The 22,201-nt window shown below is 42.8% G+C and overlaps 1 protein-coding gene and 1 long non-coding RNA gene across 3 annotated transcripts in view; one reads left to right on the forward strand and one right to left on the reverse strand.

Annotated features, from left to right (window-relative positions):
* Positions 1-22,201, reverse strand: part of CHRM1 (cholinergic receptor muscarinic 1) — a 124,036-nt gene that overhangs the window by 22,533 nt on the left and 79,302 nt on the right. The gene's annotated exons all lie outside the window — the stretch shown is intronic.
* On the forward strand, positions 9,338-12,787 carry LOC134579248 (uncharacterized). The gene is made up of 2 exons (XR_010086177.1): positions 9,338-9,425; positions 12,551-12,787. It is a non-coding gene; the product is annotated as an uncharacterized LOC134579248 (long non-coding RNA).

Raw genomic sequence — 22,201 nt, forward strand, 5'->3', positions numbered from 1 at the left:
TATGTATGTATATGTCTGTGTCTGTCTGTCTGTATGTGTGCCAGTGTGTGTGTGTGTGTGTGTGTATATTTATGTCCTTATGCGTGTGTGTTGCAGTGTGCAAATAGGAATTCGTTCATATTGTTTATTGTCAGGCCCCCAACAGTGTCTGTCCTCCTGTTTAAAAAGTTTGAGGACCTCTGTCATTATGTATGTATGTCATTGTGAATGAATGTCTGTATGTATGTCAGTATGTCAGTATGAATGTTTGTCTGCATGCCATTATGAACGTATGTCTGTGTGTATGTGTGTATGGATGTCAGTATGCATGTATGTCTGTATAAATGCCAGTATGAATGTATGCCAGTATGAATGTATGTCTGTGTATGTATGTGTGTATGGATGTCAGTGTTTGTATGTCTGTATATATGTATGTATGCCAGTATGAATGAATATATGTCTGTGTGTATGTATATCGGTGTATGTATGTCGGTGTATGTATGTGTATGTCCACATGCATGTGTGTCTGTATGTATGTTAGTATGTGTCTGTCACTATGTATGCCTGTGTGTCTGTATATGTGTGTATGTGTGTGTCAGTATATATGCCTATATGCGTGTATGTCTGTTTCAGTATGTGTGTCGGTTAGTATCTATCTGTGTGTGTGTGTATCTGTGACCTTTTGTATCAGTGTGTGTTTTTGTGTCTGTGTGTATATTCCTGTGGGCGGGATTTGGAGGCAGATCCTGTAGGCGGGATTGGAGGCGGGCCCAAGGGGGCCCAGACCGTGAGCTGAGTTAGGGGCCCAAAAATTTCTGGTGGCAGCTCTGCCCAGGCCACTTCATCTCAATGAAGTGGTCTGGGTGCAGTGGTCCATTTGATTTAACTCTGCTATGTAAAACATTGCACTTTTTTAGAAACTGCAATGTTTACATTGCAGGGTTAAGTCCACCTCTAGTGACTCTCTTACTGACAGCCAGTAGAGGCAATACTGCGGCACTGACTGAATAAAACTTGGTCACGTTACACGGAAGACCTCATAGGAAAGCATTCCTATGGGGAAGTTTGGATGCATGTGGCACTCACTGCGCATGCGCATCAGATCTTTCAATGCTTCTCTACGAGGCAGAGAGGTAAGCAGTGCCAAAGGTAAGTCAACGCTGGGAATAGGTAAGTAAAAAGCCTTCTTTAATTATTAATTTTGAACAAATATAAAACTAGGGACAGGGATACCAAAGTGTTAAGAATACAGGTTTGTATTCCCAATGATTTAGTGTTCTTTTAAGGACTGTTGTTCCTGGGAACTGTCAGCTTTTCACTGCACCGGGTTGTGAGAACTTTGGAAGTATATTTTTAGTATGGACATTTTGATGGGGAACGCGATAATATAGTGTATCATTATACTGTACACAATACCCAGGACATACTTGAAATATTATATAAAATATTTTATAAATAAACATGTCTATCATTAACCCCTTGAGGACGCAGGACGGTTCAGGACCGTCATCGGCATTTTTGCGTTGCCGACCGACGACGGTCCTGAACCGTCCTAAATTTAAAATGTACTTACCCGATCGCCGTCGTTCCCCCGGCGGCGATCGGCGGTGCTCCCGGTGTGGGGAGACTGCCTGCAGCCCAGACAGTCTCCCCATGGCGCTTTAGGACCCCTGGGGCCATGTGATCGCCCAACAGGGCGACCACATGGTCACAATAGGTGTCCTAGTCTCTGCCTGCAGGGGGACTGTCTGTGCTGACAGGCAGTCTCCCTGCCAGTGTAAAATCATAAAAAAAAATTAAAGTGAAAGGTAATAAAAAAAAAATATTATTATATATGTGTATATATATATGATATATAGACATATATTATACCTATATAATATATGTCTATATATCATATATATAATGTCATGCTAAGTGTATTTTTATATTAATATGTACATATATTAATATAAAAATACACTTATAATTAATTTGCACACGTATATATATAATATATATAATAACTATATATATTGTATATATATATTATTATAAAATACGAATAATAAATAATTTAAATTAAATTAAAAAAATTAAAAATAATAATAAAAAATTGAAAAAAAATTATATATCTATACGAAATTTTATTCTAACTGTATTTTGATATTAATATATATATATTTATATCAAAATACACTTAGAATGAAATTGTATATATATCTATGTATATTTAAATAAATAAAAAGAATGCGAACTATTCATATGTCGATATACAAAATTACATAAATAATTATATAAATATACACGTAGACTTCAAATATATAAATATGCATATATATTTAAATTCTACGTGCGTATTTAGGTAATATTTTTACATAATTAAGTTATTTTATTGATTGCAATTTAAGGGACCTGCCTGCCAACCCAGGCCGAAAGACCAGAGAATTTAATTTGCTATCACTGTATTTTACCCTGTAACGTTCTACGACACCCTAAAACATGTACATGGGGGGTACTGTTTTACTCGGGAGACTTCGCTGAACACAAATATTAGTGATTCAAAACAGTAAAACATATCACAGCGATGATATGGTCAGTGAAAGTGACTTTTTTTGCATTTTTCACACACAAACAGCACTTTTACTGATGATATAATTGTTGTGATACATTCTCCAGTTTTGAAACACTAATATTTGTGTTCAGCAAAGTCTCCTGAGTAGAACAGGACCCCCCATGTACAGGTTTTATAGCCTTTTTGAAAGTTACAGGGTCAAATATATAGGTCAAATATTTTTACATTGAAAATGGCCAGGTTGGTTACGTTGCCTTTGAGAGCGTATGGTAGCCCAGGAATGAGAATTACCCCCATGATGGCATACCATTTGCAAAAGTAGACAACCCAAGGTATTGCAAATGGGGTAAGTCCAGTCGTTTTTAGTAACCACTTAGTCACAAACACTGGCCAAAATTAGCGTTCAATTTAGTTTTTTACACACAAACAAATATGAACGCTAACTTTGGCCAGTGTTTGCGACTAAGTGGCTACTAAAAAAGTCTGGACATACCCCATATTGAATACCCTGGGTTGTCTACTTTTAAAAAAATATGTACATGTGGGGTGTTATTTAGCAATTTATGACAGATAACAGTGTTACAATGTCACTATTGATACATTTTAAAAATGTATGTTTTGAAACCGCAATATCCTACTTGTACTTATAGCCCTATAACATGCAAAAAAAAAGCAAAAAGCATGTAAACACTGGGTATTTTTGAACTCAGGACAACATTTTGAATCATTTAGCAGTTTTTTTCATTCGCTTTTGTAGATGAGTAAAAGATTTTTCACATAAAATTCAAAAAACGTGTATTTTTTTCAATTTTTCATCATATTTTTTCATTTTTTTTAAATTAAATTAGATGAGATTATATAAATAATGGTATGTAAAGAAAGCCCCTTTTGTCCTGAAAAAAACAATATATAATTTGTATGGGAACAGTAAATGAGAGAGCGGAAAATTACAGCTAAACACAAACACCACAAAAGTGTCAAAAAGATGCCTGGTCGCAAATGTACAACATCGCAAAAAAAGTCCAGTCCTTAAGGGGTTAAATATATAAAAGAATATCAACATTGTTTTATTATTTTCTTTTATCATTTTTTTAACAAATAACATCTCGTAGTCCAGATAAATTACCAAATTGCCTGATATCCTGAGATTATTGTAGAGTTCCAGAAATGGCTGTGTTTCAGTGTCAGTTTGGGAGTATATGCAAGTTGGGCCAATTACTCTGCTGATTCTTTTTATGTTAGCTCTGCTTAGATACGCCAACTAATAAATAGCATTTTGACACAAAATAAAACCAGTAATGCCATTTTTCTTTTCACAACTCCAGATGTTGATATTGTCTCTATATTTGTAGAAACTCGTTGTACATACTTATATAAAGACTCTACCAACAGGCCGGTCATTTTAACAGAGGTACAGACAGGGACGTATTTAGCCCAATGCAAACTAGGCATTTGCCTTGGGTGTCATTATTTAGGGGGTGGCAAAATATGCCGCCCCCAAACGCCCTATGAGGTGTCCCCTGTGATTCCCCTGTCATGGGGGGGGGAAAGAGCTGACCTGCTGGCCACCTAATAGAGATCCCCTTAATCAGGCAGGTGGCTTACCATCTGAGGCGGTAAGGGAGCTGTGATCTCTCTGCTCTGCTCCCTCTGCACGCCATTTATTGATGCAGTGAGAGCCGGAATATGACGTAATTCTGGCTCCCAGCATCAGTAGACAGCCCGCGAGGGAGCAGAGCAGAGAGATCACAGCTTCCTCGCTGCCTCGGATGGTAAGCCGCCTGCCTCACAGCAGCCCCACTGGACCCCAGGGACGGATCCACGCCAGCTCTCCAGGTAGGGAGGCTGGGTGGAATTTTTTTAATTACATTAATAAGTTGTGTGTGTGTGTATATGTGTGAGTGTGGGTGTATGTGTGTGTATGTCTGTGTATATGTGTGTGTATGTCTGTGTATATGTGTGTGTATGTGTGTGAGTGTGTGTGTATGTGTGTGAGTGTGGGTGTATGTGTGTGTATGTCTGTGTGTATGTGTGTGTATGTGTGTGAGTGTGTGTGTGTATGTGTGTGAGTGTGTGTGTATGTGTGTGGGTGTATGTGTGTGTATGTCTGTGAGTGTGTATGAGTGTATGTCTGTGAGTATATGTATGTCTGCGAGTGTGTGTGTATGTCTGCGAGTGTGTGTATGTCTGTGAGTGTGTGAGTATGTGTCTGTGAGTGTATATGTGTGCGTCTGTGTGTGTGTGTGTGTGTGTGTGTGTCAGGGTGTATGTCTGAGTGTATGTGTGTGTCTGTTAATGCATGTGTGTGTCAAATCAGTGAGGGTCTCTGATTGTGTGACTATCAGTGTGTCTGACAACGAGTGTCAGTGTGTGTCTGTCAATGTGCATGTGTCTGTCAATGAATGAGTGTGTGTCAAATCAGTGAGTCTGTGTTTGTCTTTGAGTGTATGTGTGTGACTGTAAGTGAGTATCTACCAATGTTTGTCTGTTAATAAATGTGTGTCAAATCAGTGTGTCTGACTGTCAGTGACGTCTGTGTGTCTGTCATTGTGTGTGTGACTTTCAGTGTGTATTTGCCAGTGTGTGTCTGTCAGTGAATGTGTGTCTCAGAGTGTGTGCTTAAAGAAACACTATAGCATCCCAGACCACTTCAGCTCATTGAAGTGGTCTGGGTGCGGTGTCCCAATCTCTTTAACCTTTCTCAGAAACTGCAATAATTACTTGAGGGGTTAACTCCACCTCTAGTGACTGTCTGCCAGAAAGCTACTAGAGGGACTTCAGGGTGGATAGGTGACCAGAAGTTGCCTAACTGATGCTGGACGTCCTCATGCTGTGCATGAGGATATCAGGCGTCTGCTAAATCCCCATAGGAAAGAATTGATACAATGCTTTCCTATGGGAAAGCCTAATGCAAGCCAGAGGAAGAGCTTGACCCAGCGCCGAGGGACATCGGAGCTTGATTCAGGTACGTGACCAAAGGGGGGCACTATAGGGAACTATAGTGCCAGGAAAACAGATTTGTGGCCTTGACAGGAAGGGGTGGGGCAAATCTAGATTAGGGGGATGCCCAGATTGAGTCATGCCTAGGGCAGCGCAAAACTAAAATACACCACTGCCATCAGGTAACGGTGGAGGAGGCAGAGCGCTAACCCAGCACATCGGCAAAGGAATCGGGTAAATGACTAAAGGGTTTATTAACCCTTTATGAGCCGGGGGAGGGGAGTGCGATGGACAGGGGAACCAGAGGGAACCATAGTGTAAGGAATACAACTTTGTAGGAGATAAGAGCTGCACATTAATGATAGGGCTCAATGAAGGCTGAAATGATCGTCTGTGGTTGCTGTATCTCCAGAGAGAACTTGTTGGCATTTTGAATCTGGTCTACCCTTGTAAGTGGCAATAGTCTTATATGTAACAGGCTTGGGTTCTCTCTGAAATTGCAAAAGAGAATTTATGACTTGTATGATGTCTAAGACACCTGTATGCGGTCTTAGTGGAGCCTCATTGAAAGAAAAGCTATTTCACCTGTTGTCCATTTTCAGTGTGCTCATTGGACTTGGAGATCCGTTTTGGACCAAACCACAGTTCTTCGGAATTTGGGCTAATCGGTGATTAGTGGAATTCTTGACATTTCCCAGCCTAAATGAATCACAAACCAACCAAAACACACAATGGCTGAAAATGTTCGTTTTGACTTTTTGGATTCCACCTTTGATGCCAAAAAAGGAAACGATTGATGGGAAAAAAATATGATTGATGACTAGAGGACAGTCACTAAATGTTGGTTTTATTTACAGATTAAGTGAGAAGTAACCAATACGGGAAAAAAAGTAACAGTAAAATGTTTTACTATAAAAAGATTTTTTTTCTGGTCTGCTCCTCCTGTTTTTCCCTTTATTGGTTACTTTTTCTTACTTGATCTGTGAACCTAATGGCGGGAAAATATATACATAGTATTGTATTAAATAGTTACATAGTTACAAAGGCTGAAAAGAGACATGTCCCTCAAGTTCAGCCTTCCTCACATATGTTTTTGCTGTTGAGCCAAAAGAAGGCAAAAAAACCTCTTGAAGCACTTCCAATTTAACAAACTAGGAAAAAAATTCTTCTTGACCCCAGAATGGCAGTCAGATTTATCATTGGATCAAAAAGCTATTACCCTACATTGAAAATTGATATAATTGAAAATTATGTTTTTGCAAGTATGCATCTGGTTGCTGTTTAAATATCTGTACAGACTCTGATAAAACAACAAATATATATATATATTTGCAGAACACTGATTGGCCCAAATTTGCGCCTTTTGGTTCGTCTGATTTGGTTTCCGAATTGGGCTTTCAGGACTGAAATACTGCTGAGACAAACCGACGTATGGCAAATTCGAGCTTCCTGAAAATGTTTCTATTTATGGAAAAATGATTTGGCTGAGCCGATTTTTCTGACCGTGCGCCAGTCTAGTGCTCATTATCTCTTGTTTTTGCTCATTTGCATATATATTATTTTCCATATTTTATGGGTGTTTTTCTTACCTAATCTAAATATAGGTGTGGATTCTGATTGAGTGGTATGTAACAGGTGGGTATACAGCAAATAACTACTGTCCTCTAAGTCAAGAGGGTAATTCAAGCGTGGATTACTTGCTTACTGTTAGGGCAGCGGCAAAACTACTGCCAGTGCAGCCAGTGTGGCTGCACCGGGGCTCGCATACTCAGGCGGCCCATCAAGTGGCCCTTGCACTCAGGGCCACCCGATGGCAAAGTGTTTTTAGAGGTCTTGTTGTTTAACAGTGCAACCTGGCCCCTGTAATCACGTTAGCGCTGGGAGGATGTCAAAAACGATCACTTCCTCCCATATAAAACTGAGCCGCGCAGGAGGAGAAGGCAGAGAGAAGGGAGCACAGAGTGGGAGAGCCTCTGACTCCTAACAGCCTCAGCCAGCTGACTAGACCCTAGGGAAGTCACCCTCCTGTACCCAAAAGGTAGGAAACAGGAGGGTGGCTTAACATGTTTACATTTTGAATGCCTGTCTGTATGTATGTCTGTGTCTGTATCTGTGTGTCTGTATGTGTATCTATCTATCTATCTATCTATCTATCTAGATATGTGTGTGTGTGTGTGTCTGAGTATGTGAATGTATGTCAGTGTTTGTATCTTTATGAGTGTCATTGTGTAGATCTGTGTGCCTGTGTATCTGCATGTGTGTCATTGTGTGTATCTGTGCCTCTGTATGTGTGTGTCTGTGTATCTGTGCCTGTGCATATGTATGCGTGCCAGTGTTTGTATCTGTATGTGTGTTATCGTGTGTATCTGTATGTGTGTATTTGCATGTGTATCTGTGTGTGTAAGTGTGTGTCTGTGTGTTGATATGTATTTCAGTGTGTGGCAGTGTATATGTTTATGTGCATACATCTCAGCATTTAAACTCCAACACTACACACAAATACACCCCTGCATTCAAACATCCCCATTTAAGGAATTGGAGGCAGAAGGACCCTATAGTGTTAGAAACACAGCTTTGTATTTCTAACCCTATAGTGCTCCTTTAAGTTCTTCAGTTCTACAGATTTATCAGCTCCCCACTGTAATATATAACACATAATCTATTTATATAATAGTACTTTTCTTCCCAGGGGGTCTTAAACCCACAGTTTATAAATAGATGCTATTATTACTCAGCTTAATGATATTGACTGTATTGACCTAGGAAGGATGAAAGGAAGTTTAGAGCCTCAGAGTTCAAACAGGTTCCCTAGTATTGATACATTAGGGCATATTCAATATTCAGCATACAGGGACATTGTTACATGGCACTGTTCATACTCTCTTGCTAGAAAAGAGTTAAGTGATTTTCCTGCTTTACTACATGACACAATTCTGCCACTGTGCATCTTGCTTTACATGGCTACTCATGTCAGCTCCAATAAAAGATACAGGGCAGCAAAAGGGAAGCTGTCACCCAGCAATGGGCGGACACTGCACTCCTTTAGGTCTATGTCACTATGTCACCCTAGGATAGACACAGCTCCCTTCTCTATGTCACCATCACTCTGTTCCTTCCTCGTTATGTCACAGGGCAGAGGGAGGAACAGGTTCCTGACTCGTTTCTGTCTTTGGCACTTCATTACCCAGCTACGGGGAGGTCAGATTCCCAGCTCTGTCCTGTCTGCGTCTCAGTGTCTCAGAATCCTCACTCCGGCCACAGACGGGTTAAGGCATCCCTCTTCCCACACTAACTCATATTCATAACTTATTAATGAACATTTCAGTTCACATCAGCCTTCGCTCAACTGCACTATATAATAACTCCATACTTCCAGACGTTATACGCTAAGCAATGACTTAACACGCTTATCGCGAGCCCTGAAAGCACTCAGCCATACAACATCTGCCCTAGTATCCTAATGGCTCTTTCATAATTTAGGACCAGCAGAGGACATTTTTTATGCAGACCCCCTTTCACTGTTTTGTTAACATGAAGTAAGGAATGTAGCGTAGTGTTATATACTGTGCAAAAAAATAATAATGTATATACGATAAGCCATACTATGGTGAATGAAAAAATGACCCATTTAAGAAATTGCTCACCATAAAATATTAAGAAGGATTTGAGTTGGAAATAGATTTTTTTAAAAGGTGCCATGCAATGTAGGAAATAGTTATAGTGATTAAATAACAGGATGATTTTTTTCATTGTTCATGCTGAAAAATCTGCTGGGTGTGGTGATCATAAAAAAGAAGAGTGTCTGAAAACATGTAAAAATTGTCTTTTTTGTGTGTTTGCTAAAATAGTCTTGTGGTCCAGGATGTGGTTGACGCTAACTCGCAACATACCAAGACCGAGGCAGGCATGACTCTTACCAATCATTAAAGGGACAATGTCATCCACCAAACATGTAAGTGATTGTGTCATACTAAGGTAAATATATTATTAGTATTATTATTATTATCATCATTTATATAACGCCAACATATTCTGCATATTTACAATAGTAAATTGGGATATAAAACAACAAGTGTTGACACAAATAGTGTTGATAGAGACAAGAGGTGGAGAGGGCCCTGTTAAAAGGAGCTTACAATCTAAGAGGAAGGGAAAGAGGAACACAAGAGGATGAAAAACGTGTCAGAGGAGAGGATGATGGAAATTATGCCTCTGTTTAGTTAATCGTGTGAAAGTAGTGAGTGGAGTCAATGTAGAGTTGAAGAAGAGAAAGAGCTATATGGACTATAAAAGTATAGATATGTGTGACGGATGGGAGAACTGTTTTGATGCGGAATGTTACCCAGCTTCCACAAAGGGTACTTTCTTAACAGACTGGAGGCTAGGAGAAAGTCTAATAGAACTAAGTATTCCACAGCAAAGGTGAAGCCCTTGAGAAGTCCTTTAGATGACACCTGGTAGAGGTGGATTAAACAGAGGAAACGAGAAAGTAATTTGCAGAGAGAAGGAAATGGGGAAGGGGTATATTTATGGATTGGAAATATAATGGGCTGAATTTATTTTGACAATCTTTATCTACGGAGTTGCACAAATAGATCAAAGAATACTGAAGGTACATTGTGGTATAGAATGACAGTTCATGTGGGAACCTCTGTCAATACAACTATGACGACACTTAAAATGCATTTTTTATTGGAATAAAGCAATAATTGCATTGGGATTAGTCTGATATTTATTTATTTATTTATTTATTTATTTATTTTTTAAAATTTTTTTTGTAATTCTTTATTGAAGTAAAGACATCAATTAGGTACAACTGGTGGTGTTACAAATACAGTGATAGACTCAAATTTACCATGAGCAGACAAACATTGTATCTGAACCTTGAATGCGTGAATAACCACAGTTACAACTTAATTTTCCACTTGTGCGATTGTTTTTTTTTTTTTTTTTCGTTTCACCCCGTGTTTTCTCATTTATACATACATGAAGAAGAATTTGTGGGTGATTGTATCGCAATGAATGGCATAGCCAAAAGTTTAAAGGTAAGGGTGTGGCACATGGTCGGCAATGAATATTAAACTGATCGTACCTGCTAGTGCAATTAAGAATAATTCCATTATGCAAGTGTAGGACATAGCATAGGGGGGTCCACTAGGTGTTCTATAGTTAATAATTGAGGTAGACCAGGTATCTGTGACAATTAGCCAGGTATTACTCACTAGGGTCGAGCTATAGTAATTGAGTTCATGAGACTGGCCTTATCCTGGGTCTCGCATATCTCAGCAAAACCGCCCCCCATAGGAGCAGCAGTTATCATTACCCCTAACCTATCGGAAGGAAGCGGGGGTATCCCTTCTGTCTAAAGTCAGTAACCGGGTTCGGTCCGCATGCTTGTGCCCTCACCAGAAGTGTTTCTGTCTTGGGTCCGTCAGTGCTCGAATGTGGAGGGTCATGGGTTGTGGATGCAATCAGTCGTATTGTGAGATATAAATTCGTCGAAGTATCGTTCCACTGTGCCCTAGTCCCCCTAGCCTGAGGTCCTGTATGAAATAATGGGGTATAGAGTGTGTTAATTAGGTGAACAATACCTTCCCATCTACTGCTTAATTGTGTTATGAGTAATATGAAGGTCGTGATGGAGAAGGCCATGTAAATGTCGCCATGGTGCAGGTAGTTCAAGAGTATAAGCTGTAGTGCATGCGCTTGGGTTATTAGGTGGGGGAGGGGAGGGGGGGGAGGGGGTGGGGAAGGGTGAAAGGGGTGTAGGGGCCGTGGCCGGACATGGTAGTACTGTAAGTCACTGTATGTAGTGTAGCGGTCAGTGTGCATCTTAAGTTTTTAGAGATGAGGTGTTGGAGGTGATTAATAGTGGCCCAAGGCCTCGTGTGCTGTGAGTTAGGAATTGGTAGTGTATAACGTCGTGCAGGTGTTCCACCACCGTCCCTTCTGCTCCTGTCCACCCCAAGGCTGGCACCTCGCAGGTGAGTCATGCGAAGTAGTGGTTGGAAGAAGGGTAAAACGAGAAGGCAGGATAGGGGGGGGGGGGTAGGGTTGGTCACGGTCCATTATGTGGGACCCATCTCCGTAGACATGCCCTCCGATGCCCCGGCACTACCAGTGTCTCGGCGGCAACGCGATATATATTGGAACCACGGGAACCACATCTCTGCGTGTTTAGTACCACGGTCCATCAGGGAGGCGTGTGCCGCTTCAGCTGCCTGTATGTCCTCAACTCGTTGTATCCAGTCCTCCTTAGTGGGTAGTCTGATATTTATAAACCTCTTTGGGCAGCAATGAATAGGTGGAGTAATAGTTTACAAGCATGAAGGAAGGTACCCATCCACCTGGTAGAGCGAGAGATGAGGAAGAAAATTAAGTATAGAGAGAGCTCAAAAGCATAGGGATATGGAAGAGAGCAGCGACATAGGTGAGGTGGAAATAAATATATAAAGGGAGTAGGAATGGAGGGAAGGAAGGAAGGAGGCGAGAGACGGGATAGATTTAGTAAGTGTGTTTATTAAGTAAATTAATGTCAGTAGTTTGCATTAGATACTGAAGGATACAGGATGCGAATATAAAAACTGGCAGAGGGGTGAGGGGTGAGAGTGATGAGGTAGAGAAGCCTGGCAGCAGAATTCATAACAGTTTGGAGTGGGGCTATGCGGGTGTGGGGAAGGCCAATGAAGAGTGAGTTGCAATAATCAAGGAATGAAATTATGAGAGCATGAACAGGTGCCTTAGTAGCATCTTGTGTTAGATACTGGTGAAAACGTGCAATAATTTTAAGATGGAAGTTACATGATTTGGATGCAGATTTGATGAGGCCAAAATCGAAAGTGACGCTGAGACAACAAGCTCAGATCCAAGCAGCAGATTCCCCTGCTTCATCTTGTTAAATCTACATAATTATCTTTCCTGTAGCATGTTCCAGAACACTTTTCTATGAAAATATCCCATTGCCCACATGTGTTCCATTATCTCTAGGGTACCATTTCCCCACTCGTTGTTTTAAAAAAATAAGCTTGTAGTTGAATTGCCTTCTTACTGTTAATCCTTCGTCTCTTGCTCTCGCAGGTTTCTTGGTGTTTTCATCCCTATACACTGCTTTCCTCTTTACCCAAATCACTAGTCTTGGCTGTATTTATTGAAGGACTGATCATCAAGTCTTTGGACCATGCATCAGCAAAGAGCAAGCAATACCAAAGGATAAACACCGAATTAAAGTCACCGTGTCTTAGGACTGGCTATGTAACTGGCTGTCAAACATCTGGCAAAACACTATAATTCAGTGCTTAGTGAGTAAAACCCTCATTTGGACATTTACTATGTTGACTTTAATTTTGTTGTACTAGGCGGGGCCTGACCTTGCAGCAGAGCAGTCGCACGATACCAAAGCTCCTGCTCCTGGCGGCGATATTTATCGACACCAAGCGACTACGGACTCGATGCCAGCTGCTGGAGGCAGGGCGAAAGCAAGCCCTACCTACTGATACCACACATGCAGCCCCTCGAGCCGACATCACCCAAGCGACCTCTGCGGCCTACAAGCATGGCCGGGGTGGGGGAGACGGCCGCTCTCCCGCCGCGGCATAGAGAGAAGCTTTACTGTAGAGATACCCGTTCCCCCCACTATGGACCGGCGGGGGTTATCCCAGTCCCCACCGACAAGCAACAAGTCCTCACCCACACCTTCACTTTGCATGAAGTATCAGGCTCGACGCAAGACGGGCCTCGTGCACAGGCCACAACACAAATGGCGCCTACAAACACTGACCCCGGCGAAGACATGATTGAGCGCTCCCTCCGACGTATAGACGAGGCCTTCCAGCGCTTCTGGGAGAGACTGGAGCAGCGCATGGCACTACAGTCGCCAGAGTATGTGCGGGAGGCCAAGGAGAAAGGGCCGAGCGCGCCCCGCTCGGGCAGATTCCGACCCGGAGCACACGCTACCCAGGCTCCCTGCCTTCCTGGGCCGAAGGCCAAATGGGGTATATCCCCACAGCATCGCCCACGACGCCGGAGGACCACCCGCCGCTGGCGGCGCTTAACTATCGGGGCCCTCCGCAGCGCCCATAAAAGGGAAGACCCGGCTGCACTGCATACCCGAGTCTGTGGCACACAGATGCGGACCTTCCACAAGGCCTGGGGCTGGAACGGGGTCCGCCACGGCCCACGCAACACTGCCACCATCAGCAGAGCCGCAGGGGCCTCTGGGCTCCTCTCCGACCGGAGCATGCAGCTACAACCTTCCTCAAGCCTGAGCGGACTGCAGGATTACCAAGCGACTGCATCACAGCTGCCAACCGTGGGAATAGGATGATCCGCAACTACTCCTGGGCCCTGGGATCAGCTCAGCAGGCGACAGCGGACACACACCCGCACCCCATAGAACATTCGATTAAGAACTTGCCTCAAGTCCCTGTTGGACTATAACCCCCGGTTACCGAGCATCGGAGTGAAGTGCCGGGTTTACGCTGAATCAAGACTACTCAACCTGCCAGCCGTAAATATAACACTGCCGCTGCAACCTTTATATTCTATATTTTTCTTAGCAATCGACCTCTCCTGCTGTGTTTGCTGAAGGGGGGAGCAGGCCTCAACAAGACTATGCAGCGTAACGAGGGTTCTGCCGGTGGGCATCAATGTGGTAGACCAATGTCCTCGTTATATTTATGCTTAGATAACCGGCTAGGTCTATTAACCATTGCTCTCATGTATGCTTTTTCGCTTTCCATTTGTTTCTGCGCCCTAAACCTGCCGCGGCGCACACTGTATGTCTTGGCTCAGCAGGTGGTCAACTTGACATGTTTCTGCCATGTGAGAGTATTGCATGTGCTAGACAGAGGCTTGTGTCCCGTATTTACTCTCTAATACTACAGATCCTAACCACATTAGCCTGTTTAAATACCTAGCATAGTATACCCTCGGTCCCTGTAGTGCCACCAGACCAGCTTATATAGATCTTGCCCACCCTAGATTTCACATCTTGACCGCAACAATCCCCTAGACGCACAGCAGGTTATGCAGTAGGGTTAGGCTGGTACCGCAGCACGATTAGTCTTCAATATCACGACATCATAGACACCGCATGTCCGGTGTCCGACAGAACACACCGAACTTTAGATGACCCTAAGACACCTAGTGAGACACCACGACACTAGATACAATAGAAAGGCCACACCTGTCATACTGCATATTACTGCACCTTGTTTTAAATATATTTCTGTAATCGATTAACATTTCCACAGGGCCGACTGCGTGATACCTAGCATGTACCCAAACAGACACAACACAAGTAATCACAGTTGAACCCTGTCCAGCATGTAACCTAATCTTAACTATCACCTAAGCTACCTTGTTTGAACAATGTTTAGCATATTTTACATGACCCATCCAAGTTGCGCTTATGTCCTTTATTTTGACCATATGGAGAGGCTTTAGTGATCTGCTTAAGGCTCTCTACTTTACTGTATATGCTTTACTCTTGCTAGTAATCTTATCCAATGCTTTAAAAAATATAAAATGAGGCAGTTCCTCATGAGTGATGATGTACTGTATTGACGTTACCCCAAGCTGTATGAAAACCGTACACCCCCTCTTTATTCTGTACCCCATTTAACAAATGCCTCAATAAAAGAAAGATTGACAAAAAAAAAAAATAAATAATTTTGTTGTACTAGAATAAAATATATTATCTTTTTGCAGAGATACAACTTTGAATTTAAAAAAAGGGGGGGGGGGCCCACATACCATAAATACATGGAGAAGAGAAAATGAGCAACTGAAGTCGTAGAATAAAGTTGATCCAGATATTCCTAACTTTGCAAATAGATGGAACAATGTCCACTCAGGCTGTTGTATAACATCGATGAACCTCATTAATGAGGATAATACTAACCTATCTGAAACTATAGAGGACAATAACAAGACAAAAAAAAAAGATAGCTTGTTTATGTTTAGAAAGAACATGACTCCTTTGAGAGACTTAATGATGGCCTCAAAAAGGACCTAACAAAATTAAACATCTGAATTCAAACAAAGAACATGAATCAACTTATGAGAGATAGGAATGGTTTAACATGCTCGCTAAAGAAAGACTGCAATAATCGGAGTCAGAATTCTCATACAGTAAGCCTGGAAATACTCAGAAATCCAGCAATGAGTTTTTTGCTAGAGACAAGAGGAGAAATTATGGACACTGGTGGAAAAAAATGCGTAGGTGGAATTTGGAGGACATACGAGGCACTTAACATGATGGAATGGGAAACACAAGAAATATATGAAGAAATTTAAACTTGGGGTTTACAATAAATCATAAAAAAAAAAAAATCCCAATACATTAGTTGATCTAAGCCAAAATGATTGCTTTTACTATTTAATATGGATTAGGATTGCTTGTTAGCTTCACTTTTTCAAGCAGAAACAAATATTGGAAATAACTCCTCTTTCCTTTTTGAGGGATGTGACAATATATGAGTTTGCAAGATCTATAGATCAGCTTCACAGCGTGGAAAGAGATTTCTATTGTTCATTTCCTATTTAACCCCTTAAGGACCAAACTTCTGGAATAAAAGGGAATCATGACATGTCACACATGTCATGTGTCCTTAAGGGGTTAAACTATTTAAGTAGCTCGGTGATTCTGAATAGGCTTTACTTTTAGAACAGCAACCAAAACCACTTTAAAGAATATATTTAGTATGAAAATAGTGAAACAAAAAATGGTAAATACTAAATATGTATTGTACTTTACACTAAAGATATCTGTTAAGTAGGAGCACCCTCACTGGGCTTTATAATACAAATACGACGTATTTATCCATTGTTTACAAATAGGTCAACATTTCAGTCCTCAGCTGGATTTTGGATTGTTCTCAAGATCACTATTGATAGACAGGCAGCTAGCTAGCTAGATGGGTAGAGAGTATCACTATCAAAATACTGACACAGAAGAAAATGTTCAATAGGTCAGTATTTTGACTATAAAATGCTGTCCATATGGATCTGCATCTCAATTTAGATACCAGTGTAGACTCCACTGTAAGTACACCAATAACTTGCAGCAGCAATTCTCCAGTTCCTTTGCCCTAGTTAACTTTAAAAAATAACAAGGATCAGGTTATGATCAGTTCTAGGAAATAAGAGGATTTATCTTTGGCTTTCTATCATACATAAGAAAGAAAAGCCCAAATCACTTAGACAAATTCACTGAACAAAATTATAAAAGAAACACTTTTGTTTCTGCCCCCATTTTTCATAAACTGAACTCAAAGATCTAAGACTTTTTCTTTGTACACGGAAGCACTTCTCCTTTGCCGAGATAATCCATCCACCTCACAGGTGTGGCATATCAAGATGCTGATTAGACAGCATGATTATTGCACTGGTGTGCCTTATTCTGGCCACAATAAAACGTCACTCTAAAATGTGCTGTTTTTTTTTTTTATTCTTTATTTATGCTGTGACATAATTCATAGCATATTTGTCGCACGTAGTGAAGGCTTACGCAGAAGCCGAAATTGGCATAGTAACATTTTTGCGTATCTTGTACAACAGGTACATTCCAAACATTGTCACATTTTTAGATTTTATAGAAACATAAAGAGAGAGTAGACAATACATAAGAAGTGCATGGTACATTTCGAAGTACATGTGCTGCAATAGGTGGTCATGCTCATCGGGTTTCCGTATAATAGCACTAAGATACGTGCCTTGATCCACATTTTTGATACATGACTGTATCATGGTGGTAGAGTGCATACTTTCATATCTAAATACTTCATTCTAATCCAATTGTGCAGGAGAAAGAAGAGAGAGAAAAAAAAAACACTGCAAAGAAGGGGGGGGGGGGGTGGAATAGATGAGGACGAGTGGGTTCCGCTGCAGGGGGGGGGGGGGGGAGGTGTGTTAGTGAGTGTTAATGTAGTCCTCCCATGGTTCCCACACTTTAATGAAGAGGGGGTACGTATCCCGTACCTGCGCTGTGAGCTTATCCATTAGGTGTGCTTCCTTAATATTACAAATTACCCTGTCCATGTGAGGGGTTTCCATTTGAAGCCACGTCTGCGCTAGGGCACGCCTGGCTGCCAGGTTGATTTTATTCAATAGTTTTTGTTCTCTATATTGGGTAGGCTGTCAATCGGTTTTGCTATCAAGAAAGTCCAGGGGTCAGGTTTGATTGGCTTGTTTAGAACTGTCGTCAGAAGTGTGGCTATGTTGTCCCAGAATTGGACAGCTTTTGGACATGTCCACCACATGTGGAGATATGTGCCTTTCTCCCCACACCCCCTCCAGCATATATCTGTGGGTGTTTTGCCCATTCTGTGCAACTTAATTGGGGTCGTGTACCATCTCATGAGCGTTTTATAACACTGTTCTTGGTGAATGACACATACTGAGGACTTGGCCGCAGCCTCCCATATGTCCTGCCACTCCCCGCTCTCTAGTGTCTGTTGGAGGTCAGTTTCCCATTGTAGAATATAGGAAGGTGATTGGGTCTAGCTAGTCGGTGTGCTAATTTGCGTATATAGGCGAGTAATGAGGCTGGTACGTGATCCCTCGGTCATACACAGTGTTTCATAGAATGTGGGCCTAGTTCTGGCTGCCTCGGCAATGGTGTTTTTTTTGGCAAAGTCCCTCAGTTGTATATATCTAAAATGGTCTTTGGTTGTGAGTGCCGCTAGGGTCTTCAGGTTATCAAATGTGCAGAACTTGTCTGCATGAAATAGGTGGTAATAACGTTGAACTCCAGTGTCTTCCAAACCTCTAAAGTCCCTAGGGGTCATACCTGGCGGGAATGCTTTATTGCGAAGATACGATGTAAGGGGTGAGGTGGGGTGCATGAGTGCATATTTGTGCGCTGTTAGGGTCCATATTCTTATGGAATTAAGGATAGCTGGGCAGGTCGTGTGGAGCTCCGGGCAATCGGGTTTGGGCACCCAAATCCAAAACTGTGGCAGGTCAGTACTTATCAGGCTTATCTCAAGGTCAACCCATCGGTGGGTGTCCGGTGGAGAATGCCATTCCGCTATCTGCGCCAATTGGGCTGCAAGGTAGTATAGGTATAGATTGGGGAGTCCAAGGCCCCCCCTACTCTTTGGTGTGTATAACATGTGTCTTGCTACTCTGTGTTTCTTCCCGGCCCAGATAAAGTGGTCAATCGCTGTTTGCATGGGTTTAAGATCATTTTTAGTAACTGTCACAGGTAGTGCCTGGAAGAGGAACAAGAGACGCGGGAGGACGTTCATTTTAATGGTGTGCAGCCTCCCCAGCCACAAGATGGGCTTTTCGTGCCATTTGTCTAAGTCCTTCCGTAACGTACTTAGCAGCTTCTTGTGGTTTTCTGTGTACAAGTCGGTGTGGGACGATGTGAGTTTAACACCTAAGTATTTGATTGGGTGTGTAGTTATTTTTATATTTGTCCTGCGTTGCAGCCACTGGACATCGGTATCGGGGACCCCCAGTGGCAGTCCCACCGATTTATCTAAATTTATTTTATATCCGGCTACCTGTCTGTAGGTGTCTAGGATGCCGAGGACATGAGGGATTGATTCCCTGGGGTCTGTGATGGTGAGCAATAGGTCGTCTGCATATGCCGAAATTTTAAATTCGTCAGATGCGACCCGTATGTCTTTGATATTGTCGTGCGTTCTGATTTGGTGCAGTAAGGGTTCTAAAGCTATTCTAAACAGTAGGGGGGATAGAGGGCATCCTTGTCGATTGCCATTTTTCAGTGCAAAGGGGAGCGGTTGTGCTCCCGGCACCATGACTTGGGCTGCAGGGTTGGTGTAGAGTGCTTGGACCGCCTTGACAAATATGGTGGAGAGCCGCAGCTCCTCAAGGAGGGCAAACATATACGGCCATTGAATTCTGTCGAACGCCTTCTCTGCATCCAGGGAAAGGACCAGAGAAGGCGTTCGTTTTTTATTAGCCCACCATATCAGGTCTGTTGCTCGTCTTGTGTTTTCGTAAAGTTGTCTGGTTGGGACGAAACCCACCTGGTCTGCGTGTATGAGCTTTGGGAGGATGGGAATGAGTCTGGTAGCAAGTATCTTAGCAAATACTTTCAAACCAAAATTGATAAGGGAGATGGGGCGGTAATTCATTACGTTAGAGTTATCTCTGTCTGGTTTGGGGATAAGGGCTATGTCTGCCGTTGAGAGGTCGGAGTTTGGCGAGTCATTATCTGTCCATGTCTTGTACATGTTGGCTAGGTGAGGTATAAGTTCTTCCCGAAAGGTTTTATAGTAAGAGCCGTCGAACCCATCTGGGCCCGGGGCCTTTTCCCCCTTAAGATCCGTTATGGCTCTATTTATTTCATCCTGTTCGATGGGTGCCCCCAAGTGTGAAGTTACTTCTGCCGAGGGTCGCGGCAGTTTAGCATTCTGCAGGAAGGCGGCAATTTGCGCCATATATGCGCTGTTTGTAGTCGTGAGCGTGGGGGAGTGGTCATATACCTGGGCTAGGAATTTCGTAAATTCCTTGCTTATGTCCCTGGGGTTGGTTAAGACTTTTCCTTGAGAATCTTTAATGGCCGTGATAATCGTGTCCCTTCGTTTGGGTCTAAGGGCCCGGGCTAATTGTGTATCCATTTTATTGGATTTTTCATAAAATAAGCGTTTGGTGCGGATCATCTCATTTATCATTACTTCTCGAAGCCGTCGTCTGATGTCAGTCACTACCCTGGTTGTGTCCGGCGTTGCTGTCTGCTTGTTTTTCATTTCAGCTTCACGTAACATTTTTTGGAGTTCAATGAGTTGTTCAGCTTTTTTCCTTTTTAGGAAAGTGGCAGTTTTAATTAATAATCCCCTTACCACTGTTTTGTGGGCTGCCCATAACGTTGTGGGGGATATGTCAGGAGTGTTGTTTTCTAGGAAGTAGCGGGTTAATTCCTGCTGTATCGTCAACTTTATTTGGGGATCTTTAAGCAGGGAGGCATTCAGTCTCCATTTCCAGGGGGCGTGTGGGCCAGGGAGTTTTAAGGTGAGTGCAATGTCAGTGTGGTCAGACCATGAGATTAGGTTTATTTCTGCGGTTTTGATCCATGGCATGACTGGTTGGCTGACAAGGAACATATCTATCCGGGAGTACGTTCCGTGTACCGCCGAATAGAAGGTATAGTCCCGCTCACTCAGGTGTTGGTTCCTCCATGGGTCCAACAGTCCCGTATGGTTAATGAGATTGTTTAGGAGGTTGTCCTGCCCTCCTCTATTCTGCGACCTAGGGAGGCGGAGCCCACCTCCTCGATCGGTCGCCGGGCATGTTGTTGCGTTCAGGTCTCCCCCTAGTAGTACAAACCCCCTAGGGAGTCCTAAGATCAGTGTCTCCAATTCCGTCCAGAATTCTTTACTGGGGGTGTTGGGTGCGTAAACGTTAATCATATGGTATGTGTTGGTATGAAGCGTGCCCGTAAGGACCACGTACCGGCCTTCTGTGTCAATATGGGTCTGGGTGATATTAATTGGGCATTTCTTATGTATAAGTATTTCGACCCAGTTTCTCTTGCCTAGTGCTCGTGAAGCGAATGCCCTGGTGTAAATATGGTTTTTAAGTAGTGTCTTTGATGTGCACGGTAGGTGGGTGTCCTGGAGGAAATCAATGTCTGTTTTCTGACGTCTGAGTTCACGGAAGAGGAGTCTACGTTTGTTGGGACTGTTGAGCATATTTACGTTAAGTGAAGTGAATTTGAGTTCCATTTAGGACTATTGTACTATGTGTCTGGGTACTGGTCCTGAAAGGTATGGGTCGTCGACGTGTCCCAAGTTCGGGTGTTGGGTGTTATTCCCACCCCCTGCAGCAGGACAGGTAGAGTCGGTGGGGGTGGGGGGGGGGAGGGACTGAGAAGAAAGAGAGAGAGAGAGAGAAGAGAGAAAAAAAAGTTTTTTTAAGGAGAGGCAGTTAGCACACTTTAGTAGTTTGGTACGTTGTGCGTCTTACTGATTGAGCTTTAGTTTGCAAAAGTGCGGCTTTTGTATATAGTGAGACCAAACAAAAATTAAACAGTCAAGATAAAACAAGACAAAATACAGTTGTGCTAAATCAGTCGCTTAGTTGCAACTTCTATACAATCAACAAGGTATCACGGTGTCCAGGTCTTACCAATTGCCGGGAGCTATGGGGGTGGGTATCCACCGCGTCGAGGGGATCACTTCAAAATGGGGGGGAAACACAGCCGGACAGCACCCCGGCAATGCTCAAGCGAAAAACATGCAATCCCAATATATCTAACCATAAGGATCCAATAAAGAGTAGAAACCAGTTGCAATCATCCTGGTGTCTTCCTTGGCGTGGTTTACCATGCGATCCACCATTTCGTCCCTGCTCCGCCTGACAGAGTGCCTATGGAGCCAGTATAAGGGGGTGGGGCCGAAAAGAGGGGGCAGCGGGGAGGGGCACTTCACTGTGGCCGGGTACTACATGACAGGTACTCTCAGTGGGCCATTCCATATCCCTTCTGACTGGCCACTGCCATGTACGGGGTTGGCAGTATTAGTGGGGCGTTTTACGCTATATAGTGAACGGGAACGGTAGCATGAGTTCGAGGGCTGGAGTGGGTTATGCTATACTGGGCAATGGTTCCCCCTTTTTTTTTTTTTTATATATTTAGTGTACGTGGTGGCCCACCCCAAGTACATCCCATAAAGGCCCTCACGGGAAGCAGCAGTGCCCGCGAGGTGCCCGGTCTAATGGGCGGATCAGCAGTTCCCTCTGCACAATTGTATCTTG

The sequence above is a fragment of the Pelobates fuscus genome, chromosome 12, assembly GCF_036172605.1.
Source record: "Pelobates fuscus isolate aPelFus1 chromosome 12, aPelFus1.pri, whole genome shotgun sequence".
In the NCBI taxonomy this organism is placed as follows: Eukaryota; Metazoa; Chordata; class Amphibia; order Anura; family Pelobatidae; genus Pelobates; species Pelobates fuscus.